General features: G+C 37.9%; 1 long non-coding RNA gene across 1 annotated transcript; it reads right to left on the minus strand.

Annotated features, from left to right (window-relative positions):
* Positions 1 to 289: 289 nt before the first annotated feature.
* Positions 290 to 21,409, minus strand: LOC118765311. The gene is made up of 2 exons (XR_005001148.1): positions 21,370 to 21,409; positions 290 to 699 (listed from the first exon to the last, which is right to left on the minus strand). It is a non-coding gene; the product is annotated as an uncharacterized LOC118765311 (long non-coding RNA).
* Between the last annotated feature and the right edge of the window lie 225 nt (positions 21,410 to 21,634).

Below are 21,634 nucleotides of genomic sequence, written 5' to 3' on the forward strand. Positions count from 1 at the left end.
TGCATAACTGGTACTTAATTTATCGACCCCGAAAGGATGAAAGGCAAAGTCGACCTTGGCGGAATTCGAACTCACAACGTAACGCAGATGAAATACATTACAGAGATACCACCATGTTTCACAGTTGGTTGGAGTCATTTCAAATTAAAGTCTTGATTGGGAAGCCTCCAGACCCAAACACGTCCACTGTCTGAAAATAATGCAAATCTGGATTCATCTGAGAAAATTACTCTATCCCAAAATGTACTGGATTTTTCTGACATCTCCTAAGCCGATTTATTTCTTTTCATGATATTAATTGGTTGAAGGAGAGGTTTTCTTCTAGCTGCTTGTCCATAACACCCAAGCTTATGCAGGTATGTAACACATGTTCTTGGACTAACTTCTAGCTGTTTTGCAATGTCAGAAGCCTTCGAATGGGGTTCATTTTCCACAATTCTCTTCAAACAGCGAAGCTTTCTTTCTGAGGGCCCAGGTCAGCCAGGATGAGAAGCTGTTGATTCTTTTTCTTGGCTTTGAATTGCACTATAATTCTTTTAACAGTAGTAAGAGGAATTTGAAGATTTTCGGCAATTTTTTGCTGGCTAAGAGCAGCTTCAGTTAACCCAACAGTATGACCTCTTTGAAAATCTGACAGTTCTGCTGATTTTTTTTGCATGTGACATGGTTATTCTTCATGAATGTTTAATAAAATGGCACCTGGAATAAAAAAGAATAATTACATTGTAAATTCTACACCGCTGAAAACATATTAAAATGCTTAGATCAGAAATTTTGAAAATTAAAGGTGTCTATTTACTTCTTGCATGCCTGTGTATATATATATATATAGGCACAGGTGTGGCTGTGTGGTAAGAAGCTTGCTTCCCAACCACACGATTCCAGGTTCAGTCCCACTGCGTGGCACTTTGGGCAAGTGTCTTTTACTATAGCCTCGGGCCGAACAAAGGCTTAAGTGGATTGGTAGCCAGAAACTGAAAGAGGCCCATCATATATATGCGAATACAAATATATAAAGCACCCACTACACTCTCGGACTGGTTGGCGTTAGGAAGGGCATCCAGCTGTTGAAACTTTGCCAGATCAGATTGGAGGCTGGTGCAGCCATCTGGTTTGCTAGACCTCAATCAAATCATCCAACCCATGCTAGCATGGAAAGCGGACATTAAGCGATGATGATGATATATATATATATATATATATATATAAGGTAAACAGAAAAGGGAGGAATATTGATCAACAACAATTAGCTTACATCAGTTATTATTTTTTAATTCAATACAAATAGACTGATGGGATACAGTCTATTTGTATTGAATTGAAAAATAATAAGTGATGTAAGTCAATTGTTGTTGATCAATATTTCTCCATTTTCTGTCTACTTTAAATTTGATTCCTGATAAACTCATGTTTATCTTTGTAATCTATGAGCATAATATGCTTGCATATATATGTTAACATAGGTAATTATACCTGTAGTATAATGAACACTTTTATGCCTTAGACACTTATTCCAACCTCTAACTCTACTAACCTTACATATATATATCATCATCATCATCATCATCATCGTTTAACGTCCGCTTTCCGCGCTAGCACGGGTTGGACGGTTTGACCGGGTCTGGGAAGCCAGGGGCCGCACCAGGCTCCAGTCTGAATCTGGCAGAGTTTCTACGGCTGGATGCCCTTCCTAACGCCAACCACTCCGTGAGTGGATTAGGTGCTTTTTACGTGCCACCTGCACAGGGGCCGGAGGGTCCGGCATCGTCACGATCGGTTCGAGCATTTTAACGTGTCAATATATATATATATATAAAAATTCAGGGTGAGTACTTGATAATTGTAAGCACCTGTATATACCGTTTGGTGGTGTAGGTGGTGGAGTAAATTAATCAAAATAAAAACATGATGCCAAGGATTCAGCGGTACATATGTTTCGGGCCTTTATTAGACAGATTTATAACAATGCATAATGTGTGTCTATGGCCTTCTTCAGCCACGCACAATTACTACCTCAAGGACATGTATTACATCAAAAATTCTACGTTGGGGATGCAAATCCTCTCATTCGCGTACGACATAATGCGGCAACAGCATAAAAATGAAGCGTCCATCTCGTCCTTCTCTCAATGTAGAATGCGGAAGTTTGGATGTTGAGGTATATAATATAAAAAGAATAAATAAATTTATACATATATAAATACAGACAGACGTGAAGGAACCTGGTAATAAGAGTAAATAGGGATAAAGATGGAGGGGCGAGAATTCAGGACGAAGGATAAAAAAATATAAAAATGTGAAAAATAAGAATATAAGTATAGAAAAATAGAAAAATATAGAGTATAAAGATATAAAGAGATATAAAAAAATATAAATGAGTATAAAGATATAAAGTTATAAAAAAATATTAAAAAATTATCAGAAATATAAGAATATAGAAATGTAAAAGAATATAAGGATAAGGGATATAAAGTTGTTACAGACCAACATGGTGATCAGGAAAATGACAAATTCTGGTTGTAGAAGCCGTGGGTGTCATAAATCAACCGGGGCGTCTGGGGACCTAGTGTATTGTAAATTAGAGTTGTTTGGTTAAACCGCTTATCTAGTTCATCGTAACGTATCAGGTGGTCATCATGTACATACATACACGCATGGATACATACACGCGTACATATACGCACGCATACGCAACTACACGCATACAAGCATACATACGTACTCTCGTGTAAACATATACAGATATATATGGAAAAAGGCGCATGTAGTTGGGTACACGAACCGACGCGCATACATACATATATACATACACGCACATGCGTTCATATAGGCACACTCGCACCTACATGCATGTACAAGACGAAGTGAATCTCTATGCGTGTGGGCAGAAATATGTATACACCTGCACTCACGCCCACACCCACGCACATGGGGGAGTAGATCCCTATGCCTATACACAAAAGTATGTATATGCACAGACACAGGTATAACAAAACGATTCATTCTCGCACACGGGCAAGATACGGAATTATAGTGGGTACAGAAGGTAGACATGAACGTAAGAAACTTGCGGGCAAGAAATTATAACAGAATATACATATATATACACGGACAATATACATATACATATATATATACACACACACACATACGCATATATATATACACACACATATATGCATATATATATATATATATATATATATATACACATATACACATATGCACATATATACATACACACACATACACACATACCCGCACACGCACATATATATGTGCATACATACACACACATGTGTACATACATATACGCATATATACATACACACGTATCCACACGCACACAATCACACATCTGTGTGTCTATATGTGCATGTACACATACACTTACATACACAGACACACACACACATATAGGTATAGATATAAGATATTAAAAGATGTATAAAAAAATATATAAAAAATATACAAAAGCATGTAAAAAAATTATTAAAAAAGTATAACAAGGGGGTACACCGAGAAACACAGATACTTACTCATACATACACATACACATATATACATATACATACATACACAGACACACGTATAAGCATAAAGCGGATACATAGATAAGTAAATAAGGAAAAAAGAGCTAAAAATAGACATATATAGAGATATAAAGTGATAGAATAGGGGTAAAAGTAGAAGTAAGAATAAGGGTAAAAATAAGAATTAGAAATAAAAATAAGAAATAAAAAATAAAAAATAAAATAAAAAACGGGAAACAAAAAAACAACAACAATGGAACAATTACAGTATTATTATTAATAGGCGCTCAGGAAAAGGAAGCAGGGAGGTATGACGTTTCGAGCGGAGCTCTTCGTCGGAAACATAAAGAAGGAAGAGAGAGGAAAGAAAGATCCCAGAGCGGGCAACAGGGAAAGAGAAAAAAGACGACTGGTGTTTACGAGTTGCACATGGTGAAAGGCGGATGTTTACGAAAACAGAGCAAAGTGGGTTTTTAAAGGCAAAAGAGTGGAGACAAGGTTGGTAACGCAACAGATGTGTGTGTATGTGTGAGTGTATACATATAATATATATATACATATATATATATATATATACATATATATATATATAATATATACATATATATATATATACATATATTATATATACATATATATAATATATACATATATATATATACATATATATATATATACATATATATATATATATACATATATATATATATATATATATATACCTATATATATATATATATATATATATATCTTAATATATATATATACATACACACATATATATATATATATATACACACACACATATATATATATATATATATATATATATATACATATATATATATATATATATATACATATATATATATATATATATATAATATATATATATATATATATATATATATATATATACATATTATATATATACATATATTATATATATATTATATATATAGTACACATATATATATATAACTTAGAATAACTTAGAAAGGTTTTTGGCCAGTATTGGCCCAGGCCATGTCTAACTTAATAGCACCACCTGGCGAAGTCTTTCAGTTCAGGATTTGGGCACCAAGGCCCATTCGAGCAGAGAGTTATTGTTTGCGGAGACATATCCGGGTGTGGGTGGTTTGTCCGGTACTGTTTGAAGAAATTGTCCAAAGACTTCTTGAATTTTGTGTGGTCAGTTTCTTTTTTGACGTGTCCTGGTGTAATGTTGAAGAGAGCGGGTCCAATTGAGGTGAAATAGTTGTGCCGTATTGTCGTTATGTGATGCGATTTAGATTTTTGTTGTGGACGGATGGCACGTGGTCCAAGCCTTGGATGCATTTTGAAGGTGATGCCAACATCATTCGGACAGTGCTGATGGATATTTTCCACATCATACAGATAATGTAGCGTTCACGGCGTCGTTGGAGTGAATACAATTTCAGCTTCTCTAGTCTACCCCAGTAGTCAAGGTCTGACATGCCATCTATATTTTTTGTGATTGACCTTTGGGGAGCTTCAATTCTCATAATATTTTGTTTTGTGTAGGGAGACCACAGTGGACAGCAGTATTCAAGGTGGGGTCGGGCAAAAGTGGAGAAGAGAAGGATACTAGCGTGGGAATCTCTCGACTGGAAGGTTCTGAGAATCCAGGAACACATTCTGCGGGCCATGTCAACTTTGCTGCTTATATGTGTAGCCCAGCTTATGTTGTTGTCCACTGTTACTCCCAGGTCTCTGATGTTGTTGGATGCCATGAGAATTTCTCCAGAAAGAAGAGAGTATGGGAGTTTCAGAGCGTCCTCCCTTCCAAAGTGGATCAGTTCGAATTTGTCTTCATTTAGCAACATGTTATTCTTTTCCGCCCATTGGACAACAGCCAGTAGGTCTGACTGAAGGTTTATTCGGTCATCCACGCCATTGATGACCTTCTGGAGCTTGGAATCATCAGCGAAGGTTCTGATGTTGCTGTGTTTGATGGTGTCAGTAATATCATTTATGTAGATGATGAAGAGAAGTGGGCCCAACACAGTGCCTTGTGGGACACCACTGCTGACTTTGGCTGGGCTGGATTTGACTCCTTCGACTACAACATGTTGGGTTCTGTTAGAGAGGAAGCACTTGATCCATTGCAGCAGCTTTCCAGTGACACCAATATTGGACAGCTTTCTCAGAAGGATCTTATGATCAACCCTGTCAAAGGCCTTGCTGAAATCAAGGTAGATGACATCAGTGTTGGAACCCTCTCCCAAGGCTCTCAAAATGTCATCAAAATGATGCAGTAGCTGCGTCAGGCAATCTCTCCCATTACGGAATCCATGCTGGTTGGGGTTCAGCATATTATGACTCTCAAGGAAGTGAGTCATACGCGATCTCAGCACCCCTCAAATACCTTGATGATATGAGAGGTGAGTGAGATTGGACGGTAATTCACGGCAAGCGATTTGTTTCCTTTTTTGAAAACTGGGACAACAGACTGGGATAGAAGGTCTTCTGTATATATCCAGCATCCAATGAGTTCCGCCACAGATTGGCTAGAGGGGGTGCAAGTTGGTTTTGACACATCTTCAAGACACAAGCAGGGAACCTATCGGGACCTACTGCTGAATTATGCTTCATTCCTTTATTGCTGCTAAGACATCAGGAGCGCCAAATGTTATGTCCGATAAAGTGTATTGGGGAGTAACATCACTGATACAGCCCAGATCAGTCATATCAGGATTGCTGAAAACAGAGCAATATTGTTTCTGCAATATTCTCCCATGGTTTTGGCATTGTCTTGAAGAGTACCATTTTCATCAATCAGAGGGCAACAGTAGAACCAGTGTTTTTTTGCAAATGAAAAGAACACTTTGGGATTGAGTTTGATCTTCTCAATGGCCCAGGCCTCTTCAGCTCTTCGCTGACTATTGATGATAGACATCATATATATACACACATATATATATACACACATATACACCACAACATATATTATATATATATATATAATATATATATATATATATATATATATATACACATATATATAATATATATATATTATATATATATACACATATATTTATATAATATATTATATATATATACATATATATATATATATTTGTTTTTGTTTTTGTTTTTGTTTTTCCAGTTTCAGCTCTTGAGCTGTGGCCATGCTGGGGCACCGCCATTGTGGTGAAAGAGTACAGCAGGGATCACCACCCCCTGCCGGAGCCTCGTAGAGCTTTTAGGTGTTTTCGCTCAATAAACACACACAACGCCCAGTCTGAGAATCGAAACCGCGATCCTGCGACCGCGAGTCCGCTGCCCTAACCACTAGGCCATTGCGCCTCTACGTATATATATATTGCGTATATATATATATATGCGTATATATATTGCGTATATATATATATATATATATTGCGTATATATATATATATATTACACATATATATATATATATACACATATATATATATATATATATATATATATATATATATATATATATATATATACATATATATATATATATATATATACATACATATATATATATATATATATATATATATATATATATATATATACACACATATATTATATTATACATATATATTATATATATACCATAATATATATATATATATATTATATATTATATACATATATTATATTATAATATACACATAATATATATATACACATATATATATATATATATATACATATTATATTATATATATATATATATATATATATATACATATATATATAATATATTATACATATATATATATAACATATATATTTATGTATGTATGCCTGTGTGTTTATATCCCCATAACTTAGCGGTTTAGCAAAAAAGACCAATAGAATAAGTACTTGGCTTACAAAGAATAAGTCCTAGGGTCGATTTGTTTGACTAAAATGCCAGTGCTCCAGCATGGCTGCAATCAGATGACTGCAACAAATAAAAGAATATATATATATATATATATCTGATTGATTGATTGATTGATTCTAGTTTCAGCTCACGAGCTGTGGCCATGCTGGGGCACCGCCATTTGGTGTTGCTACATGGTTTTACTTCACAAGTGCTTTTTAGCAACTGTCATTTGGTGCATGAGAGAGTTCGATGCAGCTGCCCTCATCTGCACCTCCTGCCGTGAAGTTGGTTCATCTGGGATACCTGACAAGAAGAGATCCAGTTTCATTTTAAAGACATCTGCATCTACCCCATGCAGGTCTCTTAGGTTCTTCGGGAGGATATTGAAGAGCTGTGGGCCTCGGAAGCCCAGGCCATCACAGTATCTTGTCCTACATCTTGATGGCAAATTTGGAGTCCTTGACACCACGCAGTGGCGCCCAGTTCTGGCATTTGTGTAACTCTTGATGCCAAAGTTTGGGACAAGTCCTTCCAGGATCTTCCAGATGTATATTATGGCATATCTTTCTCGCCTACGCTCCAAGGAATAGAGTTTTAATCTCTTGAGTCTTTCCCAGTAGCTTATATGCTGCACAGAGGCTATCTTCTACGTGTAGCTATGTTGGATCGCCTCAAGTTCTGTGATCAGCTTGACACTGGATGGTGACCATAGCTGAGAGCAATAGTCAAAGTGGCTTAGGACAAGTATCCTCCAGAGGACCATCATGGTTTCTTGTTCTCTTGTTCTAAAGGTTCTAAGAATCCATCCGGCCAGTCGTCTACATTTCATTGCCAATTTAGCAACATGTACACGAAAGGTTGCGTCATCACTCATGTAAATACCCAGGTCACGCACTGATTGTGCCTCTGGGATTGCAATTCCTCCAGGTCCAGTGTATTCATTGGGTATTGCATTTAGTTTTGCATGCTGATAGCATAAAGCTTGAAACTTTTCAGCATTGAACTGCATGCTATTCTTTTCAGCCCACTTGTATATTTTGTCCAGCTCACATTGCAGGTGTTTAGTGTCCTCAGGGTCCTGTATTGCCTGTGAAACTTTTGTATCATCTGCATAACTTGTGATCATGGCTCTCTGCGTGGCTGAGGGCCATTATGAACAGTAGTGGTCCCAAAACAGTGCCCTGCGGAACACCGCTCACTACTACCACCTGACTTCTATCTTTCAGAAAGTCATGAAGCCATTCTCCCAGTTTTCCAACTATGCTAAGATCACGCAGTTTGTGACATATCATTCCATGATCAACTTTATCAAAGGCCTTTGCAAAGTCGAGATATATCACTTCCACATTTGAGTGGTTGAGCAGTCGTTTCAGCACTCAGTCATAGTGTTGTAGGAGCTGAGTTAAGCAACTTCTTCCTGGTCGGAAACCATGTTGGGTGTCAGGCAGCAAGTCATTTTCTTCAAGGAAGGTGATCAGTTTCCTTCTGACTATTCGTTCCATGACCTTGCTGATGTGTGAGGTCAGAGAGATAGGTCTGTAGTTCTTGGCCTCCGCTCTGCTACCTCCTTTATGAATAGGGCATATTTTACCTTCCTTCAGTTTTCTTGGAAGTTTGCCAGCTGCAAGGAAGCTCTAAAAGAGGAACTGCAGTGGTCTTGCTAGGACTCTCTTACATACTTTTAGGGGCCAGTAGCTGAGTCTGTTTTCATTTCATCTATAGCCTTTATTACATCGTCTTCCTTTATATCGATGTAATCTATCGTCGCTGCCTCTGATTTTATATCTGCAGTGGTAAAGAAGTCAGTTATATATATATATATACTCCTTACTTGTTTCAGTCATTTGACTGTGGCTATGCTGGAGCACCGCCTTTAGTTGAGCAAATCGACCCCAGGACTTATTCTTTGTAAGCCTAGTACTTATTCTATCGGTCTCTTTTGCCAAGCCGCTAAGTTACAGGGATGTAAGCACACCAGCATCGGTTGTCAAGCGATGTTGGGGGACAAACACAGACACACAAACATATTTGCACACACACGCACACACACACACACACACACACACACATATATACATATTTACAATGGGCTTCTTCCAGTTTCCGTCTACTAAATCCACTCACAAGGCTTTGGTTGGCCCAAGACTATAGTAGAAGACATTTGCCCGAGGTGCCACGCAGTGGGACTGAACCCAGAACCATGTGGTTCGTAAGCAAGCTACTTACCACACAGCCACTTCTACGCCTATATATATATGACATAGGAGAGTAAACTGCCAGTAGATCTGGCTATAAAGAATATGTATTAATGATTACTGCTGAAGGAGGGTGAGACAAGGTGATTATCTCCAATCATTTTCATTAGCCATGAGATGTTGAAAGCGAAGGTAATTGGCAGAGTTAGGTTGCTTTTCTTGGCAATTGGTTACACAGTCACAGGTGCAGGTATGGCTGTGATTAAGAAGTTCACTTTGCAACTATGTGGTTTTGGGTTCAGTCCCACCTGGGGCCAGTGTGTTCTACTACATCCTTGGTCAATTAATGCTCTGTGACTGAATTTGTTAGATAGAGACTGTGTGGACCCAGCAAAATCAAACCATTGTTCAATTTCATCTTTCTCTCTCTCTATTAAAATATATATGCATTTGTAGGTCGTGTGTGTGTGTGTGTGTGTGTGACTATAATAAATTCATACGTCCATCATTCATACAGCCCTGTGTCGGTGGCACGTAAAAGCACCATCCGTTCGTGTTCGTTGCCAGCCTCGGCTGGCCCCCGTGCCGGTGACACATAAAAGCACCGTCCGTTCGTGGCCGTTTGCCAGCTCTGTCTGGCACCTGTGCAGGTGGCACGTAAAAAACACCCACTACACTCGCGGAGTGGTTGGCGTTAGGAAGGGCATCCAGCCGTAGAAACACTGCAAAATCTGACTGGGCCTGATGAAGCCTTCCGACTTCACAGACCCCAGTTAAACCGTCCAACCCATGCTAGCATGGGAAACGGACGCTAAATGATGATGATGATGATGATGATGATGATCTCAATGTTATAATCATCAGAATTGTTTTCCCACCATCTTTTATACTGTGTTTCTATTTATCTTTGGTGATTCTCTCATAATTAAAATATTTTTTGATAATATAATAAAAAAATTGTACTGTTGATACTGAATTGATGTGATGACAATAATGACAATGATGATGATGATGATGATGACAATTATGAGGAGGATAGTCAAAAAAAAATGATAAGACTGACACAAACGAGATCATTCCTGCCGTGTTTCTCAAACAGTGAGGATATCAGAGACTGCTACATATTTGATTTTAAACCTTAATTCTAATACAAACTTTAAATTTAGTTTTTCATTATAATGTCATTCACTCTTTGTTGACCAGTTATAGATTAATTTGATATTTTTCTAACTTAAGACAGCTTTTTGTTTTGCTTTTGTCCTTATCAGCTTGCCATTTACAGTTTTATAGGTTATCAGAGTTGGCTTGGCAACCAGCAGCATTTATGTAAATGCTAGCAATTTTAATAATAATAAATATGCAAGAACAGCCACAGTGGATGGGAGATTAAAGTGTCTGACGACTAGTTTCCAAGTTGTATGTTCAACCCTTACAATTGATACAATGATGTCCCTGTTAACCAAAGTGTATCACTCTCTTTGTGATTCTTACTGATATTCTCCACCTCCCCAACTACAAATTGGTACCTTTACTACTATATGATTAAATAACCCGCTTTTAAAAAGAAATATTTTAGTTGGCGCAGGAGTGGCTGTGTGGTAAGTAGCTTGCTTACCAACCACATGGTTCCGGGTTCAGTCCCACTGCACCCGGAACCATGTGGTTGGTAAGCGAGTGTCTTTTACTATAGCCTCGGGCCGACCAAAGCCTTGTGAGTGGATTTGGTAGACAGAAACTGAAAGAAGCCCATCATATATATGTATATATATATGTATGTATGTGTGTGTGTTTGTGTGTCTGTGTTTGTCCCCCTAGCATTGCTTGACAACTGATGCTGGTGTGTTTATGTCCCCGTCACTTAGCGGTTCGGCAAAAGAGACCAATAGAATAAGTACTGGGCTTACAAAGAATAAGTCCCGGGGTCGAGTTGCCTGATTAAAGGCGGTGCTCCAGCATGGCTGCAGTCAAATGACTGAAACAAGTAAAAGAGTAAAAGACAGTATGTGATCTAGTGGCTAAGATGTTGGGTTTATGATCATAAGGTAGGGGGTTTGATTCCACATGTCTTTGAGCCAAGTATTGCTTCTCATGTTGCTCCAGTCAACTCAGTTTGAGTAGCTCGCTTTCACTTCAGCTCTGTAATATTCAAAGTTTCACCAGGTCAAGGATGGGAAGGATGAGATAGAGTTAATGTTTGCTCACAACCATATCTATCTATCTATCCACTCAGTCGAAGTCGACTCTTGGTTACTCGATGGATCAGTGTCCTCCAGTCAGTTCTATCCTGGGCCGCTTCTTTCAGATTGGCTATGTCCATTCCGGTATCACTCTTGATGGTGTCAAGCCAGCGGGTTCTTGGTCAGCCTCTTCCTCTCTTGCCACTGACCATTCCGAGCATAATGTCCTTCTCCAGGGATTTTCTCTGCATAATATGACCAAAAATAATTAGCAAAAGTATGGTACACGCAACCAGGTTGTACTCACTTGCAAGTGATGGTTATTATTTTTTTTAAATATACTAGTACCAACAATATCATCATCATCATCATTTAATGTCCATTTTCCTTACTGGCATGAGTTAGTTTGACAGGAGCTGGTAATTTGGAGAGCTGCACCAAACCTCAATTGTCTGTTTTGATGTGGTTCCTACAGCTAGATGCCCTTCCTAATGCTGACCACTTTACAGAGTGTATTGGGTGCTTTCTATGTGGCACCAGCATGGGAGCTTCTTACATGGCACCAGCACAGGTGCTTTCTATGTGGCACCAATCCACATCTATGTCAGACAGTGGCTGCCAGAAAGTTGGATTTGATAAATTTGGGTTTTATATTGTTGATGTCGTGAAAATTTTAGAAACTTTTGAGAGAGTGTGAAATAATGAATAGTGGATCTTGAAGCATACATAAGGCTATTAATAATCCCTTCTACTATAAGCACAAGGCCTGAAATTTGGTGGGAGGGGATAAGTCAAACACATCAACTCCAGTGTGTAACTTGTACTTATTTCATCGATCCTGAAAGGATGAAAGCAAAGTTGACTTTGGCAGAATTTGAACTCAGAACATAAGGACAAACAAAATGCAGCTAAGCATTTTGCCCAGTGTGCTAACAATTCTGCCAGCTCACCACCTTAATAAAACTATTAATAATAGCATGTAAAGTTTATAAAATTGTTATGACATCAACAGCATACACTCACTGGTAAGAATAAAGTTCCTAAAATGGGTCGAGAAATTTAAGGGATTGCTTTGGTCCAATGGTAGAACACCAGTCATGTCTACAAGAGAAGTGGGTTCATATCCCACAGACAGCTTTTGACATTTTCTATCCAAAAGGGATTTTCAACCCATTATTTACAAGCTGGTATTTATGGGATTCATGTGTTTCATCTGTATGGTAATTCTAATCAGAACATCCACACTTAAAAGTTAAGTTCTCTAATTCAAGCTAATGTCGCTGGACTGGCTCCTGTGCAGGTGGCAGATAAAAAGCACCATTTGAGCGTGGCTGTTGCCAGTACCACCTAACTGACCCTCATGCCGGTGGCATGTAAAAGCACCCACTACACTCTCAGAGTGGTTGGCGTTAGGAAGGGCATCCAGCTGTAGAAACTCTACCAGATCAAAATTGAAGCCTGGTGCAGCCATCTGGTTCGCCAGAACTCAGTCAAATCGTCCAACCCATGCTAGCATGGAAAGGGGACGTTAAACACGTTAAACAATGATGATGAATTATTATCTACATGGTTATTATCTAATAAAAATAGTAGCCTTACTAATAGAAATAGTAGCCTTATCTCTCACATATCATTTCCTGTTTTAAAAATAAATGACCCCAGCCATATAGCTGAAATGAATAAAAGAACAAAAGAATTGATAATACTATAATTATTGTTTTAATGTTCAGTTTTCAATGCTTGATTGGGTCAGATGGAATTCATTGAGGCAAATAAAAATTGGATGACCACAATATGATGCATAATTAGACTGTTTTTGGTTTATTGGTTGAAGAAGGATTGTATAGAATGCTTAGTATAAAGAATAGAGAAACTTTAAAACAGTGATTGTATGAGCCTAAGAGATAGCAAGTTGGTAAAAATGGCTACCATCTTAAAAAAAGAAAGGACATATTAAACAATATGGCCTTAGGTATTCAAAAAGATAGGATGGTCATATCTAGAAAGCCTTTGATCTAGATCTATTCAATCACAACAGTTACAGGTGCAGCGCCAACAATGTGTACCCAAGGAAATACATTGGGTGTACTGGGAATTCTTTCAAGCAACGTGTTTCCAACCATAAATCCTCCTTCAGGTTCCTGGAAAGAAGATACATAACATTGCTGGCCAGTCATGTCTTGCAACTAAGAGACAACAGAATCCCACACTCAATCTCATGGAAAATCCTCAAAGACCCAGGCCCCTACATCAACAGGACAAAGTGCTGCAAGTTATGCATAGCTGAACACACGAGAGTCCTAAAAGACTCGCTTGAGCCAGGGAGCATTCTTAACTCCAGAACAGAGATTTTCAGACCATGTTTCCACTTTAGGAAATTCCTGCTAGTATTTTGGGATCCACAAGACCTGGGATGAAGTGGTGAAGCACAACCTTTGAATATTAGGCCTCACCGAGGCAATGACTAGTGACCAAGACCTTTGGAAATATGCTGTGCTTGAGAAGACCCGGCAAGCCAAGTGAGACCATAACCTCATGGCCTATGCCAGTGGCATATAACCAGCCCACTTATGAGTACCCTTCATTTATTAGACAATAAACTTTGCTTGCAAAGACCTGTTGAGGGAAATGAGATCGAAATCGAAATCAAATTTGATGACTGGCATCCGTGCTTGTGGAACGCTAAGAGCACCATCTGAGCGTGATCGTTGCCAGAGCAGCTAACTGGTTTTCATGCCAGTGGCACATAAAAAGCATCATTCAAGCGTGATCATTACCAGCGTCGTCTTCCTGGTACTTGTGCCAGTGGCATGTGTAAAAAGATTCAAGCGAGGTCATTGTCAGTGTCACTGGACTAGTTCCTGTGCAGGTGGCACGTAAAAACACCATTTGAGTGTGGCCATTGCCAGTACCACCTGACTGGCCCTCGTGCCGGTGGCATGTAAAAGCACCCACTACACTCTCAGAGTGGTTGGCGTTAGGGAGGACATCCAGCTGTAGAAACTCTGCCAGATCAGATTGGAGCCTGGTGCAGCCATCTGGTTCACCAGTCCTCAGTCAAATCGTCCAACCCATGCTAGCATGGAAAGCGGACATTAAACGATGATGATGATGATGATAGATTACATGGTTGGAATTCTTAACCACACAGCCACACCTATATCAATTACACAGGACAGAATACCATAAAAATATCATAAATAATTTGTCCTGGAATTCTATTGTTTCTGCTAATTTTCTATCCTTTACAAAGCAATTATTAACTGCAAAAGGTTCTAGATTATTGAGAGTCCTATTGTTGTTAAAACAAAGTCTACTTTAATATTATCTAATTTCAATGAGAATCCATGTTTACAGCAACTATTAGATATGCACAAATCATAAGCAATCATAAATCAAAGTTTAACTCATTAGCTGCAACAACCCAGAGACAATGATAAAATACTTTGAAGTATTAAGTGAAGCTAGAAACATTTACAAGTTTCCTGTTCACTTAAATGTAACCTTTTCTAAATACCATTATACTGGTGTAATTTTGCCAGTGATATTCTGAATCTCATATTAAGTTTTGTGACTGGTCAACATGCTAAAGAAGAAAATATCTTGTAAGATTCATTACTCATACAACATATACGCCAACATTTTAACCAACCAGTTTTATCATTAAATTTTTTAAAAATCTTATTTTCTTTTCACTTGATGGAAACTACAAAGAGTGACCCGGAATTTGATGGGTAGTATTCAACAAAATCATTGAAGATTTGTACCTATTTCTATCCTCTAACTTTTTTTTTCTTTTTCATTGTATATGGCCTGATCTTTCTTGCATATCAGTTTCTACAATATTGTGTGTCTTAATTAGGTTGTATTACTGACCTAAAATCCAATCAGGAGAAGTGCACTTTATCCTTTGTGGAGAAACGAGTGTATTAAATTGTACTAATAGAACAATACTATTTTTACCTTGTTGAATGTGGAGAATGAGGAAGAAGCCATAGCTTTTACAGGCTATCTGAGACCAGAGAGACTGATAACCTTAATGTCTCCATATATACCCCTGATGTGCTTTCACAATGCAAAAGCTGTTCCTACTTGTTTGGACATGAACTCACCAGGAAGCATCTGACTGAGCATACGAAATGTTCAGTAGGTAGTCGACACCCATAGCTAACAGTTGCATATTGTCCTTCTCTTCCAGATTGTGAAAACTTACCATAACATTTAATCTAAATACAGTGAAATTTTAAGACTTCATTTTTTTATGGGCATATATGGGTTAATAAAAACGTCGCCCTTTTCAAGCCTAGCCAGGCTCATGGGCCCGGTTTCCTGGTTTCTGTGGCGTATGTGTTCCCCTCCCCCAGCTGGACGGGACGCCAGTCCATCACAGCGTTACTCAAGAAACAGGAAGAGAGAGTAAGAGAAAGTTGTTGCGAAAGAGTACAACAGGGGTCACCACCACCCCCTGCCAGAGCCTCGTGGAGCTTTTAGGTGTTTTCGCTCAATAAACACACACAACACCCGGTCTGGGAATCAAAACTAAGATCCTCCAACTGCGAGTCCGCTGCCCTAACCACTGGGCCATTGTGCCTCCATATAGGTTAATACATGCAGGAAAAACATGAACAGAGATTACCAGAAACCCAATATTCTGGGATAGGGGAGGTTAGGCATTATAGTTAGTGCAGGGTTTGGGGAAATGAGGTTGAACACAACATGACTGATGAGAAGGGGTGAAGCAATGAGTGGAGTGTTTGAATAGAAGTGACATGGGCCCAACCAGATCCAAGGAACAGAAACAGTTTTAGTAGTGATAGAAAAGGCAGAGAGAGGAGAGAGAATGCCTGTGAGCTAGTGGCTGGAAGGATTGGAAGAGAAGTGGGATAATATTTGAGTGACATTATGTCAATCAACCAAGTGGCTTTTCTCGGGATGCACTCTAAGGTATGTGTGCAGCAGCACCATCCCTGGTGTGGAAGTAATGCACCACTGTGGGACTCACCTCAGCTTTGTGGAGTGTCACTAATTGTTGGTGACTGAAGTAACTCTTAGACCTGAAGAGAAGGGAGTTTTTTGGGGATGTGGCACTAGCTTGGCAGTTTTTTGTGTTAACCCTTTCGTTACTGTATTTATTTTGAGATGCTCTGTGTTTCTTTCAATTAATTTTAAATATAACAAAGAATTTAGTAAAATAACTTAGTTATCATTCAGCTAGTGTTAGGAACATAAATTGTGACTAAGGTTTGGTGGAAGATTTTAATTCAAAATTTATGAAAACAAGACATTTGTACTCAGAGCCAGAGCCGGTTTCAGCCGGGTTGGTATCGAAAGGGTTAATACTGCTTACAGTGGTTCGCTACACTATATTGTAATACTTACTTAGAAGTGGGTAGACTTGACTACTGAGAGTGCAGTGGTCTTAGATCTGGATACACTTCAAGTGCTGATAGCAAGACATGAACTGCCAACCTCTTGTCTAGTTATCTATTAGTCTATGTACTCCAACTTAAGAGTTTACCACTTGTCAGTGCAGGAACACATTGTTCCAGATACTTATTGGTTTAAAAAGAGCTGATTTTCACATTGTAAAATTTAGACCCATGACAGAGTTAACCGTTAACACAGATCAAATGAAAAAAGGATGAAATTATTTGGAGAAATGGTGCAATCTAAACCATTGCAACATGAACAAATCATCATCATCATCATCATCATCGTTTAACGTCCGCTCTCCATGCTAGCATGGGTTGGACGGTTCAACTGGGGTCTGGGAAGCCAGAAGGCTGCACCAGGCCCAGACTGATCTGGCAATGTTTCTACAGCTGGATGCCCTTCCTAACACCAACCACTCCGTGAGTGTAGTGGGTGCTTTTTACGTGCCACCGGCACAGGTGCCTGACGAGGCTGGCAAATGGCCACGATCGGGTGGTGCTTTTTACATCCCACCGGATGATGATGATAATGGATGCTGACATCATAGCCACTGCTGCCAACAACAACAACAATAGTGATGCATTGATCACATAAGCATGAAGTCAAATTTTTCTCTTAGGGGAATGGAAATTAACTTCATATTCTAGTTTTGATTCAACTGAATATTTAAGTACTTTTTAATTAAAGATCAAAGTCAAAAGAATCTTGGTCTCTCTAACTAAAAAAAAATCGATTTTTAAAAATCAAGAATGCAATGGTGTAGCTATTCGCTGGAGCAGGGGTAAATTGAAGTCTTAGGAGAAACTTTTTACACCAATTTATCAAATTATTCCTATTGCCGAAATTTAAGTTTGATTTTAAATGCACATTCTAGGTAATATATGTGATTTTTTTGTGCTCTTAATTCAAAATAAAAAATAACTCATTTTCAACAATATTTACACTAATTTGTTGATGAAAGAACAAAGTTGTAACGAATACGTAACTACTCAGGTTCTACAATCCTTGCCTTATACCAAGAATAAAATATAATGTCCCCTTAAATTTACTATAGCGCATTTTATAAAATTAAATTTACTATAGTTCATTTTATAAGATTAGATTCACTGTAGCTCATTACCAAATAAAGTGTAAATTTAACTGGAGTCAGTGTCAGAGTCAGTATAGTTTTAATGACTCTGACTCCAGCTACCCCTTAACTGTTTCTGACTCCAATTCCATGACTCCAACTCTGACTCCATGACTCTGATTCTGACTCCATAACTCCGACTCCATGACTCCGACTCCATGACTCTGACTCTGACTCCACAGTCCTGTTTTTGAAAACTGATGTGACCAACCTCACTCTTTCTGAGTAGGACTGGCCATGTCATTTCTCAACACAGAGTTTTGAGTAAAGCTCCTTTCTTCCTATAGCTCTAATATAACAGTAAACTAGAGTGAGGTTAGAAACTTATCAATATTTTACATGAAGTGATTGGCTGCTATTTAGACATAAGCAACTAGATCAATAACAGCAGGTCCAAGCATGATCTAAACTACGATTATATGCTTAGCTTATCATGGACTTACGTTGTCAAGATTTCTGTTTTTCACAATATTTTTGTTTATCATGGTACAAATTTGACTGAGCGTCTACTCCTGAAATACTTAGAAACTCATCATGAGCAATATACAACTGCAACCCACAAAACCTAGATATTAGAGCATCAGAAAATTTTTTATGGTAACATTTCACTTTCTCGCATCTTAGACTGCTTCAGACTTCAGTGTTAGGAAATATACCTGTCTTGTGCACAACTAAAACTCTACATAATCCAACGGTGTGTTTATCTAGACTACCACTGACACATAGAGAATAAATTATCAATCACAATAAACACATAAGCTTTAAACAATATTGATCATATACCTAGAAGGCTATCTCCTTTGTAGATAAGCCTTTACTCTTTTATAATCTCATATCTGGATGACTCATTTATAAGTAAATATGTTCGTGAGTGTTGTGTGAGCATTTCCTGAAATAACAGCATGTTCAATTCTCTTCAATGTTTAATAGAAATCATTTCAATTTTACTTTATTGTAATCACTTTACCCATGATAATCTGAAAGGAAAAGTAATAAATTTCATGATATTGTGTGTATGTGTGTGCCAGAAATTTTTCTCTTGTTCTATTGTGCTTGTTAATTAGTGGATTAATAGTAATTTCTTACTTTCAGACAACACAGTTGCAAACTTGTTGAAGAAGACAACATATACACATACTTACAGAAATAAGTATACACATAAAACACACACACATGCACATAAACACAAAATCCCATTTGTAGCACGTAAGTTGTTATACATGGTGGAAATGAACTTGTGGCTGAGTTTGATTGCTACTTAGAAACAGTGGTCAAAGGCATGGCTGAGAGTTTAAGAAGTTCATTTCACAATCACGAGGTCTTGAGTTCAATTCCACTGTCTTGCATCTTGAGCAAGCATCTTTATCACAGCTTAAGTATTATGAGTGACATTGAGTAGACTGAAAATGTATGTGTGCCCACCAGATGGATTGTACCGCTAATTCAAAGATCTAGCCTTAGCACATTGTGCCAAGCTGATTTCAGTCTGGGAATTATATTATGGATAGACATGTCTATGGGATACACGGCAGCCACTTCGGCATTAATGTAAGGAGCCAGGCATTTAGTTGATTGAACAACTAAAAGTTCATTGTCAAAACTGACAGAAGACCCACCTGAACCAGATCGTACTTTTAAAGAGCAACAGTAACAGTAAAAAGAGCTTCAAGAACAACTGGAGAATTGGAGTCAGACATATATGCATTTAGCCATATGGTGGAGGTGTATGGCTCAGTGGTGAGGGTGTTGCAATCCCGATCATAAGGTTGTGGTTTCAGTTCCTGGACTGAGTGATGCATAGTGTTCTTGAGCAAAACACTCCATTTCATGTTGCTTTAGTCTACTGGATGGCAAAAACGAGTAATCTTGCAGTGGACCAGTGTCCTGTCAAGTGACTGTGTATGGTGGGGTGGATATATATGCCACAGATACTTGGAAATCATCCTCATGGATCTATGACTCAGGAAGGGCCTTTCATCTTTTGAACTTGAATACAAATACACTCACTGTTACATGTATGTATTTTAAAGATATATACTAGCTCTCTCTCTCTTCTCTCTCTGTACATGCTTGTGAGGGGTGTGTTACTGTTTCCTTGTCTTCATATTGCATATTGCAATGGTTGCAAGCAAATGTTACCAACATGCAAGCAGTGTCCTTCATTTCCACTCTTCTGTGGTATGTCTGGTCATCATGAGAAAATAAAACCTTACTTGCAACAGGTTAGGGCTGGTGACAGGAAGGGCATCAGGCTGCAGAAATGTGCCTCAACAAATTCCATTTGATTCATGTCAGCATGGAAAGGTGAAAGTAAAATGATTGATGATGATGGTGGTGGTGGTGAGGAGGAGGAGGAGGGTGAAGAGGAGGAGGGTGGAAGAGGAGGAGGTGGTGGTGGAGGAGGAGGAGGAGAATTTAAGTCTTAAGAGATTATGACAAAGACGCTAAATGATGATGATGATGATGAATAAACTGAAAGATGTAACATTGTGAACATTCAACAATGTAGTCATGGCAATGTAAAAAGGAAAATGCTTCCTAGAATTTCTAAGACTACACTGTTAAATGTTTTTCCTTCTTTCTCAAGACCTAGCACACACACATTTATATATCTATATATATCTGTATGTATATTTATATCTATCTATCTATCTATCTATATATATATATAATACAAAATGGAACAAGAACACTAAACATCCGGCCAGTTAGGTGATACATATTATATATATATATATATATATATATATATAGCTATATCTCTTTCTTTCTCACTCTCTCTCTCTCTCTCTCTCTCTCTATATATATATATATATATATATATATATATGTCTGTATGAGTTAGTTTATAAAAACATAAATGGGTGTGCAGGTATTACACCTATTTATATTTTTGCTCATTTCTTTCTATATGCTTGTATGTATTAACATTCTTGTCTATACAGTTGCCAGATTTTTCCACTCCTTAATCTGTATCACTCATACATTTGTGTGTATATATCCAATACAATTGAATAAATAGACATACTTGAATGTTTACTGGCTAATGTCTGTCGATTTTATATCTTCTCCGTTTTCTTATTTGCTGTATAAACCATGGGTAGATCACCTTTACTCCCGCACATATGTAATTCTCAAAGGCAAGTAATACTCATATGTAATACTCAATTGCCATGCAATGACTAGCACTTGACTATGAATAATTGGGTACACTGCCAGCAGTATATTGTATAGATACTATCCCTTAGTTGGTTTCTCAAACTCTAACTCACAAAGAAATATATTTATATATA

Source organism: Octopus sinensis, linkage group LG1, assembly GCF_006345805.1.
Source record: "Octopus sinensis linkage group LG1, ASM634580v1, whole genome shotgun sequence".
Lineage (NCBI taxonomy): Eukaryota > Metazoa > Mollusca > Cephalopoda > Octopoda > Octopodidae > Octopus > Octopus sinensis.